The sequence below is a fragment of the Anas acuta genome, chromosome 21 (assembly GCF_963932015.1).
Source record: "Anas acuta chromosome 21, bAnaAcu1.1, whole genome shotgun sequence".
Taxonomy (NCBI): domain Eukaryota; kingdom Metazoa; phylum Chordata; class Aves; order Anseriformes; family Anatidae; genus Anas; species Anas acuta.
The window spans coordinates 5208372-5234877 of NC_088999.1; the positions used below are offsets into that span (position 1 = coordinate 5208372).

The 26506-nt window shown below is 46.9% G+C and overlaps 2 long non-coding RNA genes across 6 annotated transcripts in view; both read left to right on the forward strand.

Annotated features, from left to right (window-relative positions):
- Positions 1 to 1760: 1760 nt before the first annotated feature.
- Positions 1761 to 10468, forward strand: LOC137843083 (uncharacterized). The gene is made up of 3 exons (XR_011089341.1): positions 1761 to 2191; positions 6228 to 8338; positions 8534 to 10468. It is a non-coding gene; the product is annotated as an uncharacterized lncRNA (long non-coding RNA).
- Positions 10469 to 18544: 8076 nt separating this feature from the next.
- LOC137843081 (uncharacterized) overlaps positions 18545 to 26506 on the forward strand; it is a 50072-nt gene continuing 42110 nt past the window's right edge. For 2 of the 5 annotated variants that reach the window (XR_011089338.1, XR_011089339.1), the window contains exon 1: positions 18577 to 18771. This is a non-coding gene — a long non-coding RNA (uncharacterized lncRNA). Of the gene's footprint in view, positions 18772 to 26506 lie in introns of all 5 variants that reach the window. The other 3 variants (XR_011089336.1, XR_011089340.1, XR_011089337.1) reach the window with 3 other exon arrangements.

Genomic DNA, 26506 nt, shown 5'->3' on the forward strand with positions numbered 1-26506 from the left:
AAGTGCCCTCAGCTACCCTGGACTGGCTCTTGGCTGGGACATTCATGACTGGAATTGTTAATCAGTGTTTAGCTTTGCACATGAAAAGCTGATATTCTGCACCTCTCTGGAGGAAGAGAGGCCAATGACCATTTTAAAACCAGTCCATTTACAATCTGCTCGCTATTTCTTCCACTGATGCTCCTATCTTGCATGTGAAATGAACCAGCTGTTCCCGGATCTCACAAAATGAAGAGCAGACTTGGGGACTGAGTGTCAGAAGATTGTGTATGCTCAGATGTGCTTAGGGTGCTCCTTTATTTCAGCCTCCTTCACTAGCCTAAGGAAACCTAAATGTGTAATTGTAGAAGCACCACGATACCAGTAGTACTTCCCTGTATCTATGTACTCTTAACTGAATCAAAAATATGTGATCAAAACCCCAGGTTTATTTTTTTTTAAGAAAAGCATGCAGCTTAGGGGTAATAATAAATAGTAACAGTAACTATTAGCAATGCTTAGATGGTGAAGGTTGTAACACAGCTGCTTTTTCACAGAAATAGGCTCTGAAGTAAATGATAAAAAGATCTTAGTGGCTAGCATCAGAGTGGGATGTGCCAGACAAAAAGCTGCACAATTTATTAATACTTATATCTGTTAAGAAAATACATTTTTGTTAGCCCTTCTCATCATATGGCTTCAAAAATTTCCATTGAAATCGTGCTGTAGAATAAACCTGTTAAAGAGAATTGACTTCTGTGGCACAGCATGCCTTAAAATTTAACCGAGAGTCAACATGATAAAAAAATTGATCAGTTCAGTGAGCACATTCCTGTGCCTCAAACTGAAATGTGCACTCTGAAGGAGCATGGCCTGGGAGTCGGAGATCCACGAAAGGAACAGACCTGCTAAAAGAATAACGTTTTGGTGCAACAAGCTGATTTGCTTAACAGCTTTCTACTGCAATTAACATACGCAGCAAATGCATTCATTTAATGTGACAGTCTGCTCAAATAACCCTCTTGCAAGAATGGGATTATGTAATCTGGAAATAGCAGAGATTAAAATTATTGAATATCTTGTTTATCCAGAATGCCAGCAGCGCTGCCCCCTCCTTTTCTCTGTACTCCATGCTGACTTGTAAGTGATCCGCATGGGCTCTGGTATCCTCAAATTAAAGAACCGAGAGCACCGTTGCGCACAGGACTGCTGCTTGGAACAAAAGAAGCTGAAAGAAACCCTGAGGAAGAGAGATTGTGCTTCGGGACTGGAAGTGTGCAACCTCCTCAGGCTTGGTGAGTTGGCAGTCACCAACTGGTGCTACAAGACTGAAACTAAGTGCAAAAGGCAAGACATAAAGAAATCCAGGGACAGGGTGTGCGGCCAGGGATCAGCCAGACCCTTGGGCTTGGCTGCTCAGCGCTCAGCCTGTGTTCAGCTGGCTCTGCTGAGAGCAGCTTCTGCTGAGAACAGTGCTTAAAATACATCCAAATTGGTTGTACCTCATGGTGGGAAACAGCCAAGTGGAAAGGGAGGGAGTTCTGCTAGCTGCTGGCTGAAGGGGGAGCAGAAACGATGGGCCCAGCAAGCGTTGGCCGTGGGGAATCAGCACGGACAGGGCTCACCAGGTGGCAGGCAGCAGAGCTCTGCGAGGAGCAAGGAGGTGATACAAGCTGCTCTTCTGAGCCCCAGGAAAAGGTAGTGGAGGAGCTGCTCCCTCCCCCGGTAATTGGATGACTTTCATTTCTGCTTGATTTAATTGACTTGACCTCCACAGGAGCCGGTCTTTGGGCTGTTGCCTCGTTTGCCCCTAAGATCTCTCTGCAGCTACTGAAGGATGCGCAGAGGAGAGGGGCAGGGTGCTGTGTGCTCCTCCAAAGGCTGGGCTGAGACGCAGGAACCTTGAAATAAAGTCAGAACGCAACCTTCTAATAAGAATTCATCTGTGAAAACAGACTTCTCCCTGCAGCTGCTCAATGGAGCAGGTGAAACACAGAGCTGGTGATGGCTCTGCCCTGCACGCCTCTGAGAGGGCTCAGTCGCAGAGAGCTCGAGGGCACTCTGGCTGCTGAGCTACGAGACGAGCTCCAGCTTCAGCTAATTTCCGAGGTGCAGCAAATTCCTCTTCCCAGTGCTTCCAAACGTGGGGATTGATGAGGAAGAGGTTCTGTGACTTCTGAGGCTGGTGTTCACTGTTCTGAGTACTGACAAGGTATTTTACTGTTTCACACAGCTACATAACATTTTGGTTTTCTGTTCTGAAACAGAAGTTGTTCATGTCCTTTTCTGGAAATAACAGCCACGTAGTGCAGAAAAGAAAGAAATAATTCTGGGTATCAGCATGACCAACTGCTGAATGTTGGAAAATAAAACACAAGCCCAAATGGGCAGCTTCAAGAGCCTGGAGGGGTCAGTCACTGTCTGAAAAGAGCTGATTTCTCACTGGCTTATACTTCGGATTTAGGAAGGTCAGTCTGGCTTGCGTCACAGCATCAGACTGATCAGTGCACGTTCTGAAACAGCCTTGTTCTGTGCATGCATTAGCCTGTATCAGCCCATCACCAAGGCTGTCTCCTTACATGAAGTTTTAGAGGACTGCAGAATGCCCTTACGGCAGAGATGGGCTCAGATCGGCTCCAACCAGCAGAGTGCCCCCCAAGCTGGTTAATTTGTACTATATAACTTCGTCTAACATAGGCACGCAGAAAAATTTGTAACTTATTCTGATTATTTGGGAACATGAGTGATAAAGTAGTCTTTGATATAGTTGTGATTGCACTGAATGTGAAATAACGTGCTGCTTTTAACCAAGGGAGTTTGTAACATCTTTTGTGCCCCGCGCGATGGCAGGAAGGCACTTCTCTGCTTTGCCTAGTTTATTGCTTTCTCTCTCCCATGAAGAGATTCTCGGTATGAAAGTATCGCTAATTTACCAATGTCGTGAAAGGAATTCATCCAGAATTGCTTCAGAGAGATGTTGAAAATGATCAGCGTGGCCCTAAGCAGGCAGTAATAGTACCCTACAATGTTACCCAGGGGGCTGAGCTAGCTGAAATGAAAATTTAACGCAGTTGTTAATGACTTGGAGGATCGTGATGCCATACTCTTTTTGAAGCATTTGAATCTTTGGCAGTGCCGGAAAGGGAAGTAAGTCAGCCTTGTTCTGGTGGCTTAGGATCTGCTTCTATCTCACAGATCGCCTAGGAGATTAGAGGAGAGAAGCCTGCTGTGCACTGAGCGCTGCAGTAATGGGTTCTCCTCCTTAATGCTTCAGGAACGCTTCCATGGGGTGAGGTTATCGTCTGGGCAGATTTTTAGAGTATGAGAAACTTCTTGACCATTTTTCTCTGGGAGTTGCAATTCTGCTTTGTACAGAACAAGCCTCAGGAGCCCACATAAGAGAAGGAAGCTCTGTGTGCTGTTGATCCCCAGCAGATGAAGCTGGGAAGATGTGGTCTAGGCAGGCTGCATGTGCACGTACAGAGGGCTCGTTCCCCTCCTGCCTCCTGTTGGGCATCTGCAGAGCAGAGCTAGATTGGGGGTGCAGAGCAAGGTAGGGGGCTGGATGGCTGGGTAGGATGGATGTAGCCCACTGCTCAGGAGCAGGCTGCATGAACGTTTGTAAAATGGTGAAGAGCAAGGTGAGAATCCAGATCCTTTCCCTTTTCATCCGGTAAAAGGACCTTCTGCCGTGGTCAGCACTGCTGGCAGAAGCTCCCTTTAAAATACCTTCCAGAAGAGACTGTGAAACATCTAGAGACCACAGCACACCACAGTATCTGTCGCTTGTTTTTTTTTTTTTTTTTCTAAGAGTCCGGGGAACTCCTTAAGAGGTCCCCAACCCTGGAAAACTTCCAAGTACTCCTAAGAGAGCATAATGAGGCTTTAGCTTTGAGGCATCACGTTTTCGAATGGAGAAGGCTGTTTCCATTCTTGCCAGAGGATTTGGCAGCCGTTGCATCTCGATGGGACTGTCACCCATTTCAGTTCGGCAGCACAAAGGCTTCTTTCAGCCCGCTCTTTGTAATATAGGATGTGCAGATGGGTGTCTGGGCAGCACGGAAAAAGCTTTTGCTGAGGGCTAGAGGACGAGGAGAGCAACCAAAGAATTCATTTTTAGTCCTCTGCACATTTTAAAAATGACTGCATTGCTCACTGGTGTTGCCTGTTGCCCGGAGAGCTCCGGGTCACCTCTAAGGCAGTAACGTCGTCGCTTCGACATGCTAAACTTGCAGACTCTTCAGGCTGCGGCACCCGAATTTCCCTCAGGTGCACTGAACATTTCAGGTGATGATTGACCGCTCTCCCTGATATTTGTATGATTATTAGTCTCTTCTCTGTGTGCTATTCAGCGGACAGCACCGATCGTAAAAAGCAGATAGGAGCAAGTTGGGCTGCTGCCCCTGGTGGGTAGGAGAGAGGATGGGCTGATTGATGACCCTTGGCTGTTTTCTGATGTTGCAGTTGTTTTTTATGATGTCATTAGGAGGCTATAGTCACATTAAGGAATCCCTCATGACATCATAAAGGACTTGATATTTCGCTAATGTTATTTCAGCAGAGTGAAGCTCTGGCATTTTATAGTCTTTGCTCTCCCCACAGAATTAGGAGTTGTCTAACTACAACCTGGAAGAAATGCAAAAATAGTCAAATGCCGACTTCAAAAGTTATGGTTGAAGAATGCTAATATATTTGGCTCTTTCTGAGCGCACAGCACCTTTAGGTGGAATACATGATGTGTTTATAAAAGATGCCATCAGTGAACACAGATCCTCATGCAAAGGAAGAAGCAGGCGTGCCTTCCACTTCTCTTTGATGCCCAGCTACAAAAGTTTTGTGTTGTTTTTTTTTTTTCCTGGAGACTTTTTGTAATACCATAAGAGGTAAATGGGCCGTAGAACGGCACCGTGGCACTTCATGGACTTTGGCAAAAGAAGACAGAGTTGTGGTGTAATGCTGAGATCAGGAGAACACTGGCAAAGGAGCCAGAAGCTCTCATGTCCTAGCGCACAGATAAGAGGGGAGTGCTAAGCCCTGTGCTGAGCAGAAACACAAATTTGAAGGGGTGAGAGCTCAGCATCCTCCTCGCAGGAGCACAGACGTGTCCCCGAGTGAGCCTGCTGTCAGCTGAGGCTGGGGGTCTGGGAAAGGAGAAGGAGATTGGAGCACCAAGGGACAAACCAAATTCTGGTTTGGTTTATGGCAGTGTGAAGGGATCCCTCTGCATGGCTCTGGGCAGGTCTCTCCTGCTTTTTTCCCCAGTGCATTTAGTACTATGTCAGTACTGGAATGGGGCCTTCATCTGTCCCTTCTCACAAAGGAAACACAACTCTGGCTTTACATTAGTTTTCTTGGTGAAATCTCTCTCTCTGAGAGTTTCCAAAGCAAAGGAACTTACTTTTAGGCTACATTTCTATGAATTCTGTTCTCTTCTCTCTGGTTACCCCAGGATTTGTGTCCTAACCAGCAGTAATAGGATGCATTGCATTGTGTGGTGGTATCCAGATTCCAGCACTGAGCACTGGGAATGCTCAGTGCTGCTGGTCTGCAAGTAAAAAACCAACCAAACAAAAAAAACCCTGCCTACAACCATTTATATCTAAGGCAATTACCCATCCTTTACACTATTCTTTAAAATTTAAAGTTTAAATTGTAGTTTTCTTATCTGGCAGAACGTTTAACATTTTTCACAGGTAAATAAAATTGGAGTATACTGACGGAGTGTATTCCTTTTTGCCTTTTCTTCCCAAACCCTCCTTTTCCTAGCATATGTCAGTACAGGAAGAGAATAACCAAGGTGCTTGGGGTGGGGGAGAGAACATTAAGTGACATTAAATCAAAGATAATTATCAGCTGTCAGTCAGGGGATGGCAGAGAGCCAGAGCAGCACTCAGCAGGGGTCTGCCTGTCCAGCTTTACTTCCTTTCCCTTCAGAGTTTGCAAAAGGTGTAATATTTGTCTTTAAACAACATTATTTATTACCAGGTGAATCTGGAATTTTAATACACAGCTCCATTTGAAGAGTGAAAACACCTTTTAATAGAACAGCATCTCTGATGATGCGTCATTTGTCCTTACCATTTCAGTGCCCCAGCCTCAGCCTCTGCATTTGTGGCACTTTTTGTCTCCTGCTTGGGAAGAAAAATATTCTCCGAAGCTTGGAGGGGTTACTGTCACTGACATTATTAATAGAGCTGTGTTATTAAAGTACTTCTACACACCATATGTAACGCTTGTCCTTTTTTTAGCATGTTCTACGTACGAATCTCAGTCAGAGCCCCTGATGTAGCCTCTGCATTTCAAGGGGACTTCAAAGAAGAACTGCAAGGAGATCTTCGCCTGTTCTAGACAAAAGGGAAGAGAAATCAGGATCCTCAGTGAGGACTACATGCCAGCTGCCTCTGAAACCTTTTCTCATGTTCTGGCAGTTTCCAAGTATTATATTTGCCCAGCTCCTGCCAATGACCTGGTCCTTTTGAAAGAATTCTAGGATAATACAGAACTTTGCTCTGGTTGGACTTGTGATGGAGCCAGGCAAAAGGATGCATAAAAAGGCCTTCTAAATACTACAGGACAAAACCAACCAACCAACAAAACAAACAAAAAACATGTTGTTTCTGCTAGTCTTCAAACACTTTGATTTGTCCCTGCATAAAAGGCTGTTTGCGGGGTCTTTGTGCAAGTGAATTTCACACCAGGTGCCTCACGGTGACCTCTGGTACTGCGAGGAACGTTTAATGCCACGTCCTTCAGGCAGCCCTGCCTGTGCCTGCAGCTTTCAGGCTGTGTGGGCAGGGGCTTGCTGCCTGCCCTTCCTTCCTCGGTGCCTGCAGAGCCGTGCATGTGTCTGTGTAAACTGCTCACGGTGCCCACCAGGACAGGGGAGGTAAGGACAGGGCTGTGCTGTGAAAGGATGAAGACTGGAAGTGGGTTCCTGGGCCTCCAACCACAGTTTTCTGCTAGGAGAGGGACCCTCAGGACAACATCAATCAACATCAGCGTTAACTCAGCCTGTTCTATTGCAGAGAGATCTTTTACTCCCCCTCTCTCCCCCATTCAGCTCTCTGAGTCCTGTCCTTAGGTCTGAAGGAGGCAGGAGAGTCAGGCAAGGCGTATTTGTCTCAGAAGCATGCCGGGAGCTGAAGCTACCTGAAGTCTTGCTGAGCAGAGCAAGACTTCCCCAGCCCTCGTGGTTCCACAGCTCTGCCTCTGGCATCGCCCTGCTGATCACCATAATGCTAAGACTGTGGTCCTTTAACATAACCCCCAAGGCAGCAGGTTTTAATCCTTGTCAAGGGTACAAAAACGCCTGTCTGAGAGGCTGCCATCAGCCCTCTTCTGGCTGCAGAATGGTTTGGGCTCCCGGGGAGCTGCCATGCTCTCCACTAACAAACCCACGCTCGAGTCTGTCCCTGGCTCTGTGCTGCACCAAAACAAAACTCAGGCTCTGCTTGGAAGTGAAAGAGCCCTGGGGAACGGTGGATACGCTGCAGTGTGCTCTGCTGCTCCTCTCTTGCTTCGTGGCTGGCTTTGCCTGCAAGTAGGCTACGTGCATCCCAGGCATTGCTCGCCAGCCCTGCTGCCCTGTCCTCAGCTGAAGCCAGTCCCCTCTGCGTGATGCTGCAGTCGGTGCCCTACCAGCTGCTGTGATCCTGCGGGCAGAGCAGGGCTGCAGGTAGCAGGTGACAAGCAGGGGGACACAACCCCTGAGGAGCAAGCAGTTTTACTCTGTGCCTTGACAGCGTCACAAACCTTGAAGATGAACACAAAGGAGAGTCCTCAGCGGACGTCCTGGCGCTCAGCGTTTCCCAGGGTCATCGGTGGCTTTGTGATCCCTTTATTTTTTAAATGCGTGCATGACTGACTCCGTGTCTGTTTGCCAGGCTGCACCACCCTGGACATGCCTGGAGATGTCCCAAAGGAGGAGGTGGGAAAGGGGGAGTTGCCTGCAGCCTGGGATAGTTATCTGCTTGCTTTGAACAGAGCAACTGATCTACCTCTGGGGTTTTGCTTTCACACAAGTTCATCCAGTTCACCTACTTACACGGCTCGTTATTAATAGAATCGTTAGCAGGTTCACTCCACAGCTTGTAGGGAAGGTGTGCACATGGGTGGCAGCTGAAGACAGAAAGTATCTGATTATATCTAGTACTTATTTGGCTCATCTTCCCAGGTGTGCTGTTCTACAGATAATAAACCAGGCAGCTTCACAGAGGGAGGTACAGGCACACCCTAGCTGTGGGCTCCGGCTGTATTCCAGCACCCCAAGTGGGGTACCCGTGCTGGTGAGCAGTCAGGGCTGTGTCTGCATGCACAGGGAGCTCACACATGGCTACGGGGAGCTGCAGAGGTGGCACAGGTGAGCAGGTTTCTTGCTGAGCATGAGGTCTTCAGAGCCACCGGTGTCCTCAGCCCAGTGCTGGCACCAAGCTGCTTTGTTGGCCATGGGCACGTCCTTCCCTTCCCAAATCCTCTTGGTCCCTGAGTCTGTCCGTTTATTCCTAAGCTCATGGTGCCGTGACATGGGTATATTAACATGAGTGTACCTGCCCAGGTGCCAGCCGCTGTGTAGATATAACCTGGAGCACGATGTCATGGAGCAAAACTCAGGGCTGGGGTGTACACACGGGGTATGAATCCTGCAGGCTGCTCGTGATGAGAGGTTGCTCTGGAGCAGGAGGAGGAGGAGGTCGGTCATGGAGCTGAGAGCTCTGCGCTGAGCTCTGCTTGTGACACGTTGTGCAGCATCTGTGGTCTTCCTCCAGCAGCGAGGCTGAGCCCTGACACTGAGAGGGGAGGTTTGGACTTCAGCTGGAGGCAGCTGAAGAACAGAAAAGAAGCAGAGGAAAGAAGGTCTGAAAACAGTCCAACTTCCCCACCAACCTCAGTGTTACGAACACGAACTGCTTCAGCCGGACTCCGCTTTTGACCTGCTCTACTCCATCTAGAAAGGAGCACGTAAGGGTGAGCAGTTCATTATTCCTGAATGCTCCATTCTGCCCTCACAGGCAGATACTGATCTTGATTTAGCTGTTCAGCCATGGATGCCTTTGAACTCAGACCTAGCAGAGAGGGCTGAATCTTTTCCATCTGATTCATATCCAGAGCTTCTGCTATTTACTCAAGCCTCTCGGGTGGAGACATTGGGCTGGAGAGCTTGTGGGAACAACTCCCTTCAAGTTCTAGCTGCAATCTGAAAGCTGTGGTGTAGGAAGAAAAACAGGGTAACCAGCTTGTCTTCAAAGTGAGCCTTTCTTCTCCCCAAAGCAAGTGTAGTTCTGACCCTATTTAACACCAGCTCTCTCACACAGGATGAGAGGTTAGTACATGCAGGGTTTCAGGCTCATAGAACAGCTTTGCAAGTCCTTCTCTGCTTGACTGGGACAGGTACACGTCTTTAATAAGCACTTTCCTCAGCACAATTACAGTAAGGATGGCAAGCGATATTTTTTTTTCATGTGGACTGCCAAGTTTTCATGGCAGTCGTGACACTTTTGCAGTGTTAGCTTTAGCAGTAACGTGCTCCGTGCACCGAGTGACCCTCCAGCAAGTTAATGCTTCCGCATCTACCTCAGAGGGAGCTGGCTGGAGACCTCTGGCCAGAGCAGCACTGTTTTAGCTTGTCGGGATGGCTTCATTAGAATTTTCATTGCAAATTTAGTGTGTGAAATAAGTTTGGCTTCCAGCCTGGTGACTTGTCTCAGTCACCTATGCTTTTAGCCTGTGTGCAAGGATGAGCAAGAATGTCTTACTCAGTGGTAATCGTGTCATCTTGGGTTTTTAAACCTCGCCTTTATTCCTGGCAAACCAACACCTAATTAGTTTGATAGTATTAAATGCACTGGATATTTTATGTGTTATCAGTTATTAATGTATGCTGCTGATATAGGATCCTATTTGACTTGAACAAAGCACCTTTTACGCTCTGGATGAAGCAAGCATTACTTCGGTTAACTGCTGGGCTGATGGCGGCCTGATAGCCACCGGGCTGCCCCTGGAAAGCGTCGTGCTAACGGACCCGTTCCTTGGGCACTGCCATCGTGTGCCTGGTAGTCACGGACTGCCAGGATATCCCCCTCACACATCTTTGGCCATGAGTTTAGAAGGTGTCGCGGGAGCCCTTCACACTAACTGCGTTGTATAAATTTGAGGACTAAGGTCGTAATATTCATGAACAGGGAAAAAAGAAAAAAAGAAAAGCAACGTGCACTGATCACGCACCTGCCACGTAGTCCAAAAAACTGCTCAGACAGATGCAGCACAATGGCTGCTTGCTAAGTGTTCCTGGGCAGTCAGCTCCGTGGAGCTGTGTCTCAGGGCTGCAGAGCTTTCTGCAGAAGCAGTGGTTCAGGAATTCTTCGGGACATAAAGCAAGGCCTTTTTCCCATGGAATTTTTTAATGCACCCAGATGCATAGTAGTAATAGCATTGTGCAAAAGGCAGGAGCTCAACCAGATATACTTTAGAATAAAACAAATATTAAAGCTTATTTATAGTGCTGTGCTCTCCTTTCTATTTATGAAGCCTTGACATATTTATCTTTTATTTAGGAATTATTAGTCCCAAACTGGGCTCAGATGCTTCGTCTCCTTTCTGAATTATGAGCAAGGAAAAATAGAAGAGCAATGATGCCCCTGGACTGATGGCTTTACATTTTTAATCTAATTAATTTATGAGCATTTCCAGGGGACTCCCTACTACAGCACCTCAATGTCTGGAAACCCCACATTTTAAGTTTCCTATTTGATATTTTGTTTCTTCCTGCTACCGTGGGCCTCATGTTTTAGAGTTTACTATGCAGAAGAGCGATATTAATAAGTGATCCTGCTTATTATGTCAAATAGAATTAATTTCTCCTGAATTATTTGTTAGTTTTGATGGTCTGGTTCTGACAAGATGCTCGCTAGTACCAGGGTAAGAGCTCCCTATTTGTGGCTTCTCCTGCTGTGTGTGAGGCCTCATCCTCACTCTGTTTTCTGTAGCAGCAGTAAGCAGCACATTGATGTGTTTTCCTGCAGCCCTGTGTTGCTGGAGCTGTTTTTTTCTCGAGCTAGCTTTGGTTTGTGTAAGCTTCCAGGAAGCAGCAGTGGATGCAGCACCGTGCTGCCTCCGAGGTACCCAAATCTATTCCATTTCAAATCTGAATTGCGGTCCTCTTTCCCGCTGACAGGTGTGAATAGAGATGGAAAACTCCTGAATTAGCATTTGCTGTTTGTTGGTGCTTTGCTCCCTGACAGAATCAGACTCATATTGGCTCTTTTTCTCCCTCCCTCTTAATTAATTTTGCCTGTGCTGAGCAAGCGGGCTCCAGCAGGCTCGCTGCCGTGGACTGATTTCCCCGTCTCCCTTTGATGTGTCTCCTGAGAGGGGCAGGGCACACTGGAGAAACTCATCAGAGAGACCTGCTATGGCTTATTTTCATGCTGCCTTGGGCAGAGCTCTTCCCCGTCCTCTCCTCTCGCATTATTTCTCCTTTAACAGCAGCTGCATTGCCACAGAACAGCAGAAGTTTAGAAGCGCGGGGAGCCGTGGGGAGCCTCAGGCCCAAGTGCTGCACTGCTGCAGCAGCACAGGCACAGCACCTGCTGCCTGAGAGGTGTCAGAAATTACAGGGAAGTGCCAGCCTTGAACGGCTCTGAGCACCTTCGTGTCCTTTGAGGGTTTTGGACTGTCTCTAGGGTGCCCGGTGGGCCCGCCGTGAGGGCAGGCCCGAGGCGGCTCGTGCAGGCCAAGGCCGAGGCCTCAGCGAAGTCTCCGCTTCGGCGTGTGCGTTTTGCACCGTGCTATCGGGGAATCTGCTGGAGAGCTGGCTGCTGACTCCAGGGAATTAATGGCTTTTGAAAAATGTCGATGCTTGCCTCTACGTGTACGAATGCGTGTGTGCGGAGCAGATGCCAATCTGCAGCACTGCGTGGAAGGCTCCCATCGCAGTCCTGGAGCGTTTGCTTTCGCTGCACCAAAACAAGTAATCATGGCCCGTCACTTTTTGCCATATTTTCTCTCTCTCTGTCTCACGTTTTGTTTTTTTTTTTCTTTAAGAATATTGCCAAGTAAATGTTAGATTTCAAATGCCCTCATTATTTAGATTTATTCATGAGATTCCCACTCGGTATTTCTGTCGTAAAAACAGTTTGTGAATACTTTGTGGTAAATTTTTTATGTGAAGTTTTGAAATTTACTTTGTATTAATTAATTATTAAACTTTTGCGGAGCGTTCCTGTTCCATGACTGGACGGGGATGTGCAAGTCAGCAATGCAATGTGAAATGGAAATGCCAAATCCTTGCCAAATAGTCAGCTCAGGACTGGGTGACAGTACGTGAATCAATTCCCTTACTCATGCATTCCCATTTAAAATCTATGAAAACCTGCATTTGTAAATCTTGGCTCAGATGTCTGCAGAGAGGAACTACACCCCCAAAGCTACAGACATAACCTTATTGTGAAACTGATCTTCAAATTCAGGCAAATAGTAGGCAAATAATGATGTGCTGTACACTCAACACTAGTCTTGCGTGGAGAATCCTCAAAATGGAAAAATTCAGCTGTATAATCAGGGAGACTGTAGTACAGAATGGTTGGGGAGAGAGTGAAAATGAATGAAAAAGACTTTATTCCTCCTTGTTGGAGACAATAAAAACGAACAACAAAAAAAAACACCAAATTTCTGATTTCAAATTTGTTTGGCAAAGACAGCCCAGGGAGCATCCCCCTTTTCTCATAGTTCTCTTTCAAACCAAGCCCTCGAGTTCTCTGCAGGCTACCTGTCACCTAATTATATAACTCACGAGCCTCCCCCCGGTACCTTCAGCTTTCTCAGTACCAGGAGCAGCATTTCACGTGCACAACGACTGCACCGCTCTCACCTCAGCTGAGTCTGCAGGGCATGTGTGCCAGGAAGGTCAGCGACTTGCATGGTCCCAAGGCACTTCCTTCCTTTCAGATAAAAGACTTCATTTCAAGACTTGTGTTTTTCCTACTGTCCATCTACTGGCCTGTGACACAAGCAGGGTTTCTGTCTGTCCCGTGTTTCCCACACTTGACTTACGTGCTGCTTGTTTCAGTCGCTCTTCACACTCCGCGGTGGCAAGAGGCCAAAACAAGCTTGTAGCAGCCTGACTTCAGCATTAGCCAAAGAAATTAGCACAGTAATTCTGTGCAGCAGGATTCTGCTACAAAAAATTGTTCTCTTTCATCTCAGAGGCGAGGTGATATGGTGAGCCATGCTCTGACCTTTCTTCCTCGGAGCTCTGGGTGCAAACTGTGCTGGTGAATTGGGCTGGAGAGGTGCAGGAGGGGTTGTCCCCACCAAAGGGAAGCGCTGGCACTAGGCAGGTGAAAAGGCAAAACTGGGGGGTCTGCAGGGACCTAGCACAGCCACAGGGGTTTCTGGCCTCTGTGCACAGAGGAGGGGTGATGCTGCTGCAGCTCCAGGTGAGAAAAGCTGCTGGAGGAGCAAGTGGAGCCGTGCCTGCTGCTGGCCGCCTCGGCTTGCTGAAGGCAGGCTCATCGCTGCTGCTGCATGCTGCTTTTCCACCCTCCCCTTTCCACGCTGGAGGGAGAGTGAGGATGTTCTTAAGGCACTCAGCACTCACTGCAGCTACTTCTACAAATAGCACTGAAAACGTAATGCTTGGCCCTTACGTGAGTCGTGGTGCGTGTCCGATTTGGAGCAGAGCAGGCAACAAAACAAACTGCTGTCAAAGCAACACCGAACTTCTGTATCTCCCTGGCTGATACCGGGGAGAAATTTGTGTTCTTTATTTGGGATACGGTGAGTCTGCTTTCTCATCCCACAAAGTCATGCTGACCAGGGACTGTTTGTTCTCCCACCCCCACCACCAGAGACGCTTGCCCTGTTCTAAGCAGAGCACTAAGCAGAACAACAAAGGATAAAAATCCTTTGTTTGGGGAATATTTTCACAGTTCTTTCAGAAAAACTGAAGTTAGAAAGCTGTCGGTGCTCTGTGAGTGTCCCAGAGCCCCTTCTTTCCAAAGTGGGGATTTGCAGAGAGGTGAACGAACAGCTCGGCTGGGGCTGTGCGCCTGCGCAGTGCGTGCGGGGAGGCACTGTGCCGCGTGCTGCGCTCTGTGTGGGGCAGGGGAGCTTTCCCTCTCTTTTTCTCTACTGAATAGCACAATAAATATGCTCCCTGACCTTGTTAGTGCACAGGCTAGAGTACCCCGAGGCTGTGCCGCAGTGTACACTTTTCTTGTCTTTTTAATTGAACTGCCAATTATATCTTTTAGTGAAAGAACTGGAGGTAAACAAGCCACAAATCTGGTGAAGGAAAACGGTGAGCGAAGCCACATTTGCTGGAGCACATATTAACCTCACCTTTTGTTATCTCTCTCTGGTGTGCACAGGCCTTTCTGTGGGTTTTCTATACCGACTGCAGCTGTGGGAATTCCCTTGTTCTTACCCTGCCTTCAATTTGTTCCTCTCATCTGGCCAGGCCTCCTAACGCACCTCTTTAGCTGCTCTCTAGGGAATAATTGCCGAGTGCTGCTGCTTCAGGCACACAGCAGTGCCCTGCTGTGTAGCCAGAGAGCCAGGGCTGGCTGCAGGATTGATTCTGACCTTATAGAACTAGCAAGAAAAGCTAGAAGAGCATCCTTGTTGCTCTTGCTGTGGTCCTGGCCACAAAGTATTCTCTGTGGTCTCCATCAGCAGTACTTAGTTCTAGAAGATGAGCTAAGAAAACAGACGGGAGCCAAGAAGATGAGGAGGTGAGGGAGAAATGGATCAGGGAGCTGGGCAAGGAACCCGGAGAAGTTCAGAAGAGCTGGGGTCTTGCTCTTGTTGCAGGATGTTTGCAACCCCCAGCTCTGAACAACTTGGAGGAAGCTCGTGCCAAAACCAGCTTGGCGATTGTCGGTCGGGTGCTGTCACTTCAGTTTTCTGATAGAGCAACTTAACAAATGTGGGAGTTTTGTGGCCAAGCGGCCTTTTACTGAATCCGCTGGATGCCACGTAAGAGCTGCATCTTCAGCCGACTTGCTCTGCTTAAATACCACCCATCTGTGTTGTTTGCCTGCAGTGTGTGTGGACTGCTTGCCTGCTGAGGTAGGCGCTCAGGTCCGTGCTGCCCATTGCCAAGATGTTTGGGGACAGCGCACGCTTCTGGTGCAACTCCTCAGCAGTCTTGGTGTGCTGCAGCCACAGGGGCTTCTCTTCCCTCTCTGCTGCAATTTGGAGCTTATGCAAAGCGAAATCTCGTCCTTCATCAGTGCGATACGGCCCTGTATCCATAGAAATCCTGTTTCTGAGAGCTCATGTTTAAAAACATGGGCAAATGGATCATTAGCTGTTTTAATTACCTAGCTCTGCTTTGGCAGTTACTCCAACTTTTTGCAAAGCAACAATGGAACATAAAACTGGCTATGGAAAGTCACTTTTAATAGAAAGAAAAACCTGTTGTTTAGTCTTTCCTTAGTGATTGTTGCTTTGCTCATGCCCCAGCCAACCCAGAGCTGGGAGAAGGAGACAAAGCCAGCTGGAACGTCCTGGGTGCAACAAGCCATGCTGAGATGGAAAAGAGTGCCAGGCTGTGGAGAGCAACTAAAACAAATCTTTTAAAAGGGTTTTTATTCCCACTCCCCAAGAAGATTCAGGTGAAGTGCATCCAGGTCAGCTAGGTACTTCTGGCAGCTGAAATCCAAGCCATGGGTTTTGGTCCTCCGCGTACTGATGCAATCTATACGTGCACTTGCAGATGTCTTGGTACCACTTGTGGATCAAAAGAGACGGCCTCTGTAGATGTTGGTAGCAAGGTATGCTTTCCTTTGTTCAGAAGAATCTGTAGAAAACCCACCCCGCACCCGTACACACCCCATACACACCCCAAAACCTTCCAGCACTGAAGGATATCTGATTGCTCTGCAGTACAAAGCACAAAACGTGTTGTACTCGACAGTTCAGGGAGGGAGAGGGATTCTGACAAAGCGGTGTGGGAAGAATACTAGCCAAGACCACTGCCCTGGGCTGTGCTGACCAGGTAAACTGGGTGTGTTTATCAGGTTCTGAGTCTCAGAATAATTACTTGAGGTAAGGATTTGGTCATGCTCTTCAGTATTTCCCTACTGACAAATGTTCTTTGAAAAAAATCATGGCATCAACAATCCTGACATCTGCTTCACTGCGGCTTCCTGCTTTGCAAGAAGCCTGAACCCAGACCTCACCGAAAAAATGAGCAATTGAATGCCGTTGAGTTATCGCTGTATTGAAGTGGAGGCAGCTTTATTGACCTGTCTCAGAAGCCAGGAGAGCATGACTATTCAAAATAAAAGGGTATTGGTTTCACTAATTGGTATGAAGCGTTCCTTTGACCCTAATTAGCTGTTGGTAATTTCCTTTTTTTTTTTTTTTTGCGTATTATAAAAGAAACAAATTTGCATATCTGTAAAGGAGGAGTGTGGAGTTGGAGCAGTTTGCCAGCGAACAGCAGTGGGATTTGGGTGGCTGGCACTTCGGCAGCCTGGCTGGGTGCCACGCAGCCAGTTGATGACACTCCTGAGCCAGCACAGCACCTGACCAAGCTGAAGTTCCCAAAGCCATCAAGGTCAGTGTAACTGAAAGATCATCAAGTTAGTAGTAACGATTAATTACAGTTTAAGCTTTAAAAAGATCCCTCTTAAAGTAACAGTTTTGATTAAAAAAAAAAAAAACTTCCCAGCGTCTCTGTCCTGGCATGCATCTGCTGATCCACATCTCGGTTATTTACAGCTATTAGTAGGTGAGCACGGTTCCTCTACAAGAATATTAGACACTTAATTTTGCAGGACCAACATTTCCTAGGGTGCAAAGTGCCATGCCACATTTGGTTGGGATGCTGTACTGTCGAGTGCTTCTTCCTTTAGAGGTAGCATGTATCTGAACTCTAAAATCAAGCCCCAAAATGGTGCGATATGTTTGAGGAAGTGATGTGGGTGTCTTTTGTGATGGCAAATCTGAACACAGAATGGGGAATTCTGTCTAGTCAGTGCTTTGTATACAGCCGAGTATTTTACAGGTTATTTTACAGACTTCCCCAAAATACTCAACAACCTATGAGGAGATTCAAACTCTGGTCTTGGCTTACCACACAATAATATTTCTGTTATCATCTGCATAATGTTGCTGACAGCTTGTTTTGGCCAGGGGTGTGTCTTCTGGAATTAGTGCTTCCTTTCTTTGCTAAAAGAACACCAAACGTTAATGTGATTTGGGTTTTTCCCTGACTGTTAAGTTGTCAGGAAGCTGCAAAGATGCTCAGATGACCATAGAAACAGCCTAGAGGAAAGTTTTGTGATTTTTATTTTATTTTTATTTTATTTTTTTTGGTAAATTGCCATAGAGAGCATTTTCAAAAGCCAGTTTCTAGGCTGTGTTTCTGGGCAGAAACTCCCAGGGAAAGATTTGACTCCTCAGTTACCATTCCTGCTTTCTGCCATCTATCTTGTTCTTCTTCATGAGATTTCTTAATACTTGGGCCACAAACATGCCGCACTTCAGTTCAGTACACACAGACTTCCAGTTTAAGCTCAGACATTGTCCAGTTTCATTTGAAAATGAAGCAGAAGTGTACTCGCACATGAAATATAACATTCTGCACAGCTACTACTTGGGTAGCAGGGAAGAGAAAGAAAGGGCAACAAAGTCTGCTGAGTACAGATTGCTTAAATCATGAATATTCATCATGAAAATGAGGAGACCTGGAGTTTTCATAGCAGCTCCACCCACCGAACTGAAATAACTGTTACAGCCTTTGCCAATAAAACGCCAAGGAAAAGGAATAGAAAATGAAGCTGTGTGGATGGTGCCAAGTGGCTGTTTTCCGCTCCCTGAGTTTAGCAGACAGAAACAAGAGGTCTCCAGCAGCAACAAAGCTTCTCTAGGTCGTGTGATCAAATATCCTTCAGCACACACCGAATGTGGAGAGAGTTTGTGATCTGGACTGCTATTCCCATTGCCTGCAACCGTTCTGCAGAGCACCATGTGGGCACTCTCACACCAACCCTATCCGGGCCTGAGTTGTCTGTATGGCTGCAGTAATCCCCTCCTGCCAGCTCTGCTTGCTTTCCGTGTCAGTTCTCTTGTATCAAAACACCTAGAAATCCTCACTGCTGGTTTTAATTACAAGCATGTTAGCTGCTTCTCTCCATGTAATTACTAAAATGAATGGGGAAAGCAGAGATGAGAGAGTGTAAATGCTCTTCACACAGAAATGCAATTACGTCTGCGGGCGTCTTTCCAACTCCTCCATATGTTATGTAAAGTTTTGTGTATGTATGTATGAGTTAATGAGGATATTTATGTTTTCCCTTCTTACCTTCACAATTTATTCATTTCAGGCATATTTTATAAGGGATTTGTGATTATTAGGTAGACAGATCGGTATCTTCTTCAGGCACAGTCATATCTGCCTCAAAAACCAAAGAAAAGAGATTACATGATTATTCCAATGTATGTGCACTATCAGCAAATATCTGATCTCGTGTGCTTGTGTGTTGCTAATCTTCTAAACTCAGTTTAAGTGTGAAGAGCCTTTGAATGGCCTCCTGAAAGGTGTGACATTAGGGAAATACTTGCACCTGTGCATCATTTCTTTGAGGATTTGTCTTCACAGTGAAATTAAGTCAAGTTGCCTGCATGTGAGTTTCTGCTCCCCAGTTGGTCTGGAATAAAAGGAGCACCATTTAGCAAGTCTATTCTTTGCCCTTGGATGGGTTAAGCTGTTCGGTGAGCTGTTAACTTCTCTTAATCCTTTTGGGATACATGATAGGAATCAGAAGGAATTCCTGGAATACAATGGTACGTGAGTTGACCTTGTCTGCATGCATAGGGTAAAGCGATTGTAATAGCCTCTGACAAATTGTACTCCATCAGGTTTTATCCCATGTCTCCTGTTAGGGCAAATAACCTGAGCTGTGTGCCATTACACCCGAGCTAAAGAGGCTCTGCATGTAGAGAGCACGAGTAAGGAACAGATTTGTTGTGTGGTTAAACATAAATAGTTGTTGTTTTGGGGTCTGCGAGCTCCTGCTCTCTCCAGTCCCTACAGCAAGTCAGGTAGAGGTGGTCCTTGGTCGCTCTACATGCGTGAGAGCCGTGGCATCAGAACCATGCTGCTGTGCTCCCTTCTGAAGGGCGAAGTCTGGGCTTGCGGCGAGCAGTCCTCTCGTCTGGTTGTTCCTGCTGGGGAAGCCAAAGGAGCCGAGTCCCTGGAGGCTCGTGTGCCTTTCTCAAAGGTGGCTGCTGTGGCAGGGGCTGGGTGTGAATCCGGCCTTGGGCTAAGTGCAGAATTGGCAAAGCAAAATTATTTTTAGGAGGTTAACAAAAACGTTGAGTAAATACTACAGGGTAAGAATCACAGATACATGTGGAGAAAAAAAAGTCTTAGATGCATTTAACTTACATTTACGTAATTTTTGCAAGACGTTTTTGAATGGGAATACTTACATGAAAAAAGTTTTTATTTCATGTTCAGTACTTAGTTGCAAAAATGAAGGTAAAATGTGGCTTCTGGAAGCTTGTGATTCATAGTTACATACAGAGACCTGGGGATCAGCAATAACATCACATACCTCATGTAATCTAAATGGCAACTTTGCTTGCGGACCAAAGAGTAAACATAATCCACAGAGGGTGTCATAACATCACTATAAATACTAAACAGTATGGAGGTAGGTGTCTTTATAAATGTTACAAACACAGATAAAGGAAGGTGCGTGCATCAGATGCATTGTTGATAGGAGACCTTTTAGTAGATTCTTAAAGAAATGACAACTGGCCTTTCACTGAGTTGATTCAAATATCCTCGCGCAGGCAGTGTTGAAATAAACACAGGATGTAGTTAAACTCGGGGCATTGTGAGATCACAAATCATTTCTATCACTGAAGATAGAAAGTGAAATCCACCTTCAGTGAAGTTCATAGCAAATTTCTTTTTTCCATGCCCCTCTTTGAGGAGGCTGTTAAATAGGAAATATCATTGGTTGTGCAGCACACCACATGGGGAACATTTTAGTGGTATTGTGCTTATGAAAATATTCTAGAAGCTGAAATACAGCATTATTCCTTGTGAAGAGTATACATCACGGAAATCAAGTGAAAACGGACTTCATTTAAAGAAATACATAAGATACATGATAATACGTCAAAAATGGGAAAGTTGCGCTGAATAAAGTAGAGGACGTTGCTTCTTTAATGCAATTAAGATTTTTCAGACATATTGTTTGTGCTGCCTCTGTGTTCAGTGCTAGGAGTCTTTGTTTCTCATTTTCAACTGAACTTTTGGTTTTTGCCATGACTTCTCGGGAGTATCGGGAGGAAGTTTTTATGCAAGACAGTGGTTTCTGAGATTTGTGTGACAAGCCTGGGTAAAATTCAAATGACTGTGTGATTTAATCCATTTGGAGCTGTTGCACTAAATCACTGTAGCTGTTGCTGACATACCAGCCCACAGAAACCTGGAAGCCGATGATATAAGTTTATCTGCGTATCTACAGGTGAAAACTCAGACAGCCTTGAATTGCAGAGCGAAGTGTTTGCCTCTGTTCTGAATATATTTGGGGAATGAGCAGGGTCTGCTTCTCCGAGCGCTCTGTAAGAAGACTTGCTGTGCTTTTCCCATTGAAATAAATTGTCCTCAAGGTCATGCTGTCTTTCAGAAAATCATACTGTAGGAACTTTCTCTCTTATTCCCAGTGACCCAGGCCACAGCCTTATTTATTCAGGAAACGTGGATCAGGGAGCCAAAAGCATTCATAAATTACCTATCAGTAAATATGATCCTATTACCTACCGGTAAATAAGATCCCTGCAGTCGCTGGATCTGTGTTCTCCCCTGTTTGCAGATGCCGCTGACTTTCTGGGCTAGGTGAAAGGAAATGCAGAGCGAGAGAGGCTTCAGCTGTTTGTGTAAACCCTTTTGAGATGGCTTTGGGAAAGCAAGCAGTAGCATTAACCTTTCTCCATTTTCATGCCGGGTTCACAACTGCTGTTACTTTATTTATGAACTTTGAGGTCTCAGCCTTTCCCCTTTAAGCTGATTGAATAGGTTGCAGAACAATTTCAAAATCGGAAGTGTGTAGAAATGCAAATAAGAGTATGAATTGTGAGAAATAGTTCACAGAAGCTAAGATTGAGAGTATTATATTCTATTGTATTCTAAGATCAAATGAGGTATGGTACTTCCTAAATGAAGAAAGAAAATACAGAGTTCTTCATTCTTGGTTTTCCTCCCAAGTAAGCAATTCCTAGAGCTGTGGAAGGAATGGACACAGAGATTGGGGCTTTTAGCTTGTAAGCCTGTATGAAACGAGTAAGGAAATTATATTGAGTGGTAGAGCAGTGCACACAGGCGAATCATCCGGACACCTTCTGTTTTTGGCCGGATAATTTTTCGCTTGCTCATTTAGTGTGCATTTCATTTCCAGTGGAGGTGTAGCTTCACTGCCTTGGAAGATAGCACTGCAGGAGCACTCTGCTTGGGGCAACACATGGGGCTGGCCTCCAGCAGCCTCTGCAGAGCCTCCCAGGGACGAGGCTGGGGTAAGATCACTCCTCCCTGCCCTCTGGGGCAGGACATGGCCACGCTGGCTGCCCCGCTGCTCCTCTCCTGCAGGCACAGAGGCACTTCTAGACCCAGGGTTGTCGGGCGGGCCCCTTTCAGCATCCATTACAGTGGCTTAAAAATTTATAAAAAGAAACGAAGAGGAAAAGCTCGGTTTCATCCAGATCGTGTGCCGAGTGATGCTTTGTCCCAGGGGGGGATTCAGCTCCCGTTTTGCTCAGGGGTAGCCTCTGAGGCTGGGAGCGCGTTCCTGGGCATTGTGAATAGGAAATGGGAGTTTCCGTGGGGTCTCCGCAAGTCACCAGATATGGCTTCAGGAACTTGACTTGGAGCATTTACCTGCCATGCAGAATTACACGCAGGAAGCTTCTGACTGGAAGAAACCAGGTTTAATGCCAAGATTCTGGTCTGGTCTGACTGTATTCTTTCTGGCAGCTGTGCTGAAGTGCAGCTATTGAGCTTCCCATCTCGTGCCAGAACCTCGGCCGCTCCTCCGGGCACAGGGGGAGGACTGCAGAGGCAGTTCGACTCATTAAACGTATTTTTCTCTTTAAATCCATTTTCATAATTTTATTTTTGGATGGCCCGATAAATAAGGGACTCTATTATGATAAACGGAGTACTTGCAGCAGCTATAATGCACAAATTAAAGCTGGAGCAGGAGGTTTGAAATGTTTCCATATTTCATAATGAAGCTTTAGTCAGTTCTGTCATCGCCGTGCTGCGCCAGATCACGTCTGGGAAGAAATACGTGGGAGCTTCCCTGTCCCGCTCCGGCCCGGAGGCCAGGGGTGCCAAACGGGAGCAGGTGGAGGGAAGGAGGGAAGTTCCTGCTGGCACAAAACATTCCTGAGGCCGAGGGCATGCGAGGAGAGCGCGGCCCAGGCGCGGTGCTGGCTGTGGACGCGGGCGCCATGAGCACGCGGCGGCCATTACCTCATGTGGAGGGCAGCCGGGGAATGAAACTGGTGTTGGCTCTGGGAGCGTTTCCAAAACAATACCAAGCTCTTTTCCTTTCGTCCTCTCAGTTATACCACCTGTGTGCCTGGGAAAGGCAAAGCCTGTGGAAAGACTCCAGTAAATTGTAGGTGTGGAGTGAAATGCCTGGAGAGCACAGGGAGGATCGGCAGTGCCAACCCTAGCCGCTGCCTTATTAAATTTAAGATGAAAGGCCTCAACCCCCTTCCAGTCTCTCTTCAGACAGCCCCAGATGAAACTTTTCGGAACCCTGCAAGCTACTCGGCGTTGCTCAGGGAAGTTAATATGATTTTCAAATATCTGCTGCAAGGTGAAGGGACCCTGGCAGCAGCAGGCTGCAGGGAGTGGATCACGAACTGACTGTAGGACGGAATGACTGCTGTGTGTGTGGGGTCCTCCAGGGTCGCCCTTGGGTGCCCTGCATTAGTGGCTAGTAAATGGAAAGGTTTATTTCTTTGTGTTGGTGGGCAGCCTGCTCAAATGTGCCCAAACTTCCCTGCCCTGGGTTCAGCTGCTGCTGCTGGAAAGTCAAATCCCCCTCTCAAGGGTCTCCACACTTCTCTATGATTTTGCTGTAATTCCCATCTGAGATGAGTTCTGCTGAAACAGGACCACAATCTGAATCATTTCAAGCTTAGGAACTGGGACAAATAAAAGGGTGGATTCTGTTTTCACTTCCCTCCCACCGTGAAGGGAGCATGGAGCAGAGCAGCCTCCACGTGTCACATCCTTTAAGGGCCTGTGGCAGCTCCGCTGAACACCGCTGCTCAGCCCTAGCACAGTCCTGTGATCTAATAGAGATCTAAAATGATCTCTCTGGCATGAACTTGCTTGCGGTGATCCACCTCGGTTGTATCCTACACTGAGGAGTAGGGCCAGGGGGTGGAAGGAGGATTTCTACCGGAGATGGGGGCCTGGGCTGTGCATCTGCAGCAGTACGGCAGTGAGCTCGTCCTCAGGCCTGCTCAGACCCGGCTTTTCTCCAGACATCCCCTCACCTGGGACAACACCACCCAAAAGAGGGGAAAAAGCCTCTGGTGGTGCTTCTGGGGATATTAGGAGATTATTTCCCGGTGCGTCAGATGTGTGAGCTGGTCAAAAAGTGTTAGTTGTTCCCCTCCCCAGAAGAAAAAATATGCTCGTGTACAGTTAAAGGGAGGATTGTGTCATGGCCACGTTCCCATTTCTCTGTTCAGTTCTCTTACCCTGGCTTTGGTCTGGTAAAATCTCTCTCCTTCTCTTGTTGCAAGGAGATTTGATTTTTAAAAAATTGTTTTAATTAAAAATGGAATAAACTAGATAGAAGAAACCTAATGCCTCCCCTGCCCACTGTGCCTCATGAGTTCATTCTCATTTGAGTGGCTGCTTGGGTATTTTTGCTCCCTGTGGTGCAAAATGCATTTTTATTTCTGCTCTATCTGACAATGTATTTGCATCTTGTGCTAAACAAGTGAAACAAAGCCCTCTTTGAAGTGCAGAAAGCCATTTTTTTTTTTCAAAGGGGAAGCACGGAGTGTGGCATGTTGGCAGTGCACTTGGTTTGAATTTGTCTTGAAATGCTGAGATGTCTTTTGTGTGTGTTTTTTATAATTAAATCATTAGCACCTTTAAAGTCTATTTCACTATCTTCTAAATGTTCTGGGTAGAAATTCAGAGACAGGAGAGTACCTGTGAATGGAAGAAAATCAGGCACACTTCACAGGGCAATTTTCTTCTTGACCCATTAGGCCGAGAAGCACCCAGCCCTCTGGAAGATGGAGCTGTCTGCTAGTCTGCTTCACCCACAAGCACCATGTGCTTCTCCCGCGGGCTATTTCTTATACATACATAAGGGAAACTCCCCGAAAACAGTCACTTCCTTAACCTTCTTCAAGGCCCTCTGAAGACTCATCTTTGATGCCTGCGAGTCCCTGCCAGCTGGCAGTGCCTGGCTGTTGCTGAGCAGAGAGTTCTGCTCGCTGTGCATAATGCTGCTCGCCTTCCACTTCCTCCTCCTCCCTCCCCTCCAGTTCGTCTCCTCCACCTGCTGCATCTTGTTCTAATCTGGTTTGGGAGCACTTTGGGGCAGGGACTGTCTGATTTATAGCGTGTCTGCGTGGCCCCTAGCACAACGAGGTAAAAGCTATTAATTCAAATCACCCTGTGCTTAAATAAAGCTTTATGGGATCAATACAGCTGTGCTATTAATAAATAACACATCCGCGGTGTAGTAACTTTGTGCTGCACATCAGCTTGGAGTAGTCCCATAGCCTATTACAGAAACAGAGTAATTTCTTCAAAACTGGAAGCAGACCTGGGGTTTAGTTTTCCGTTGAAGATTTCCAGTGCCTCAGAGTCCTGGCCCCAGCCACACACCAGGCTGAGCACGGTGCTGACAAAATCGATTTGATCTTTTAAGAATTCAAGAACTGAGGATACTTTCTCCTCCAATCACAGCAAGATTGCATCTCAATTTATTTAAAAATCTTTCTAATTTTCCGCTTTGAAATCATGACTCACGTTTCTGACTTCTGCGGTGTCTGTCAGATGAGGAGTGATTAGCAACGTTAGCTTCAAAACAAAAGCAATTCAAGGGAAAAGTTCCTACACAGGTCTTGTCTGAAGAAAACCAGCCATGAATAGCGTAGTAACTGCTTGTGACAGTCTTACTGTGCTGTGTTAGAACATAGGGTGCGTGTGGTGATGTTCTTCCCCAGGGTACATGAGTCCTGCCCTGGCCATTTGTGTGTCCAGCAGGTGCTGGGGGTTATATGTGGGCTCCTGGCAAGCTCAGTGGGCTGTGGGGCAGAAGGATGACCAAAAACTGTGAGGGTTGTGCTGTCACTTGGCCACCAGAAGGAGCAGCTGGGAGAGGTGTTGGGCCGCTAAAAGCATCCCTACGGCAGGTCTGTGGTTGCAGGCTGGTGCTGCGCAGCTCCACCATGAAGTCATCTTGTCTCAGGTTGTTTTTTGCAGCTGCCAAAGGCCATCTCAGTGTGACGTTATATCTGTGTTACTGAACGTGTGTACCTTGAGATGGTATCACAAAATGACATCTGAGCAGTGACTTCTAGGACAGGCAGGACAAATGTGAAAGCAGGAGCATCTGTTGTGGTTCACCAGTGCCATTGCACAGAGCTTCTGTCCAGGTGACTGGTATGAATTTTCCAGAGGGTTCTTAGGTTTCTTATGACTCTGAATGCTGCACAATGGCTGAGAGTGTCAGGGTTTAGTAGTATATTGGTGTGGTCCTGTTAGTGTTTGCCATGAGCGATGTCCTAACAGTGGGGAGATGCATCCCTTCTGCAAAGGCTGCCGAGTGATCTGTGCAAGAGACTTGCTTAAAACCCTGCAAAGGGAAGGCATTTATTTGTCCTTTGCTTGGACTCCCTGCAGAAGGCAGTCCCGTAAAGCTGCAGCAGCACATCTGAGGTGCTAATTTCTGCTGGACACCCCGTGGGAGGTTGCTGAACCGATACCTGCTCCCCTGCAAAGCCCTGCACCCCGAAGGTGGGGTCTGGGAAGTCCGGGGAGCTTTGTGCACAGCTCTGACTTCCTGCCAGGTGATTTTCATGTCGAAAGGTCTCCCTCCCACCCCGTCTTCCTTAACTCCAAGCTCATCGCAATGAGGAAGTAGAAGCACATGCTTGGTTTGATGTTCCTGCAAGTACAATCTGATTATCTGCCTTGGAGAAACCGGCTCGGACCCATTTTCCTGCCGTGACCTCTTCCAGAGCCTCACAAGCTTCTGGCACAGCTTTGAGGTCCAACCTGAAGAGTCAGGGGGTGCTTCTGAGTGTGGCAAAAACAACTGCAGAGCTTGCCCGTGCTGTTGGTGTTATGCAGCCAAATTAATTTACCCAAAAAAAAAATGCTGAAAGTGAAGGGGAAGTCCCTTTATGTCCTGATTCCAGAGATTATGAGGGTGGTTTTGCCTGGGCTAGCCCAGCTGTTTCGTCTGTCCTTCTGCAGCGTTTTAGTAGAGCTGGGAATATCTTGGTAATCGATAATTGG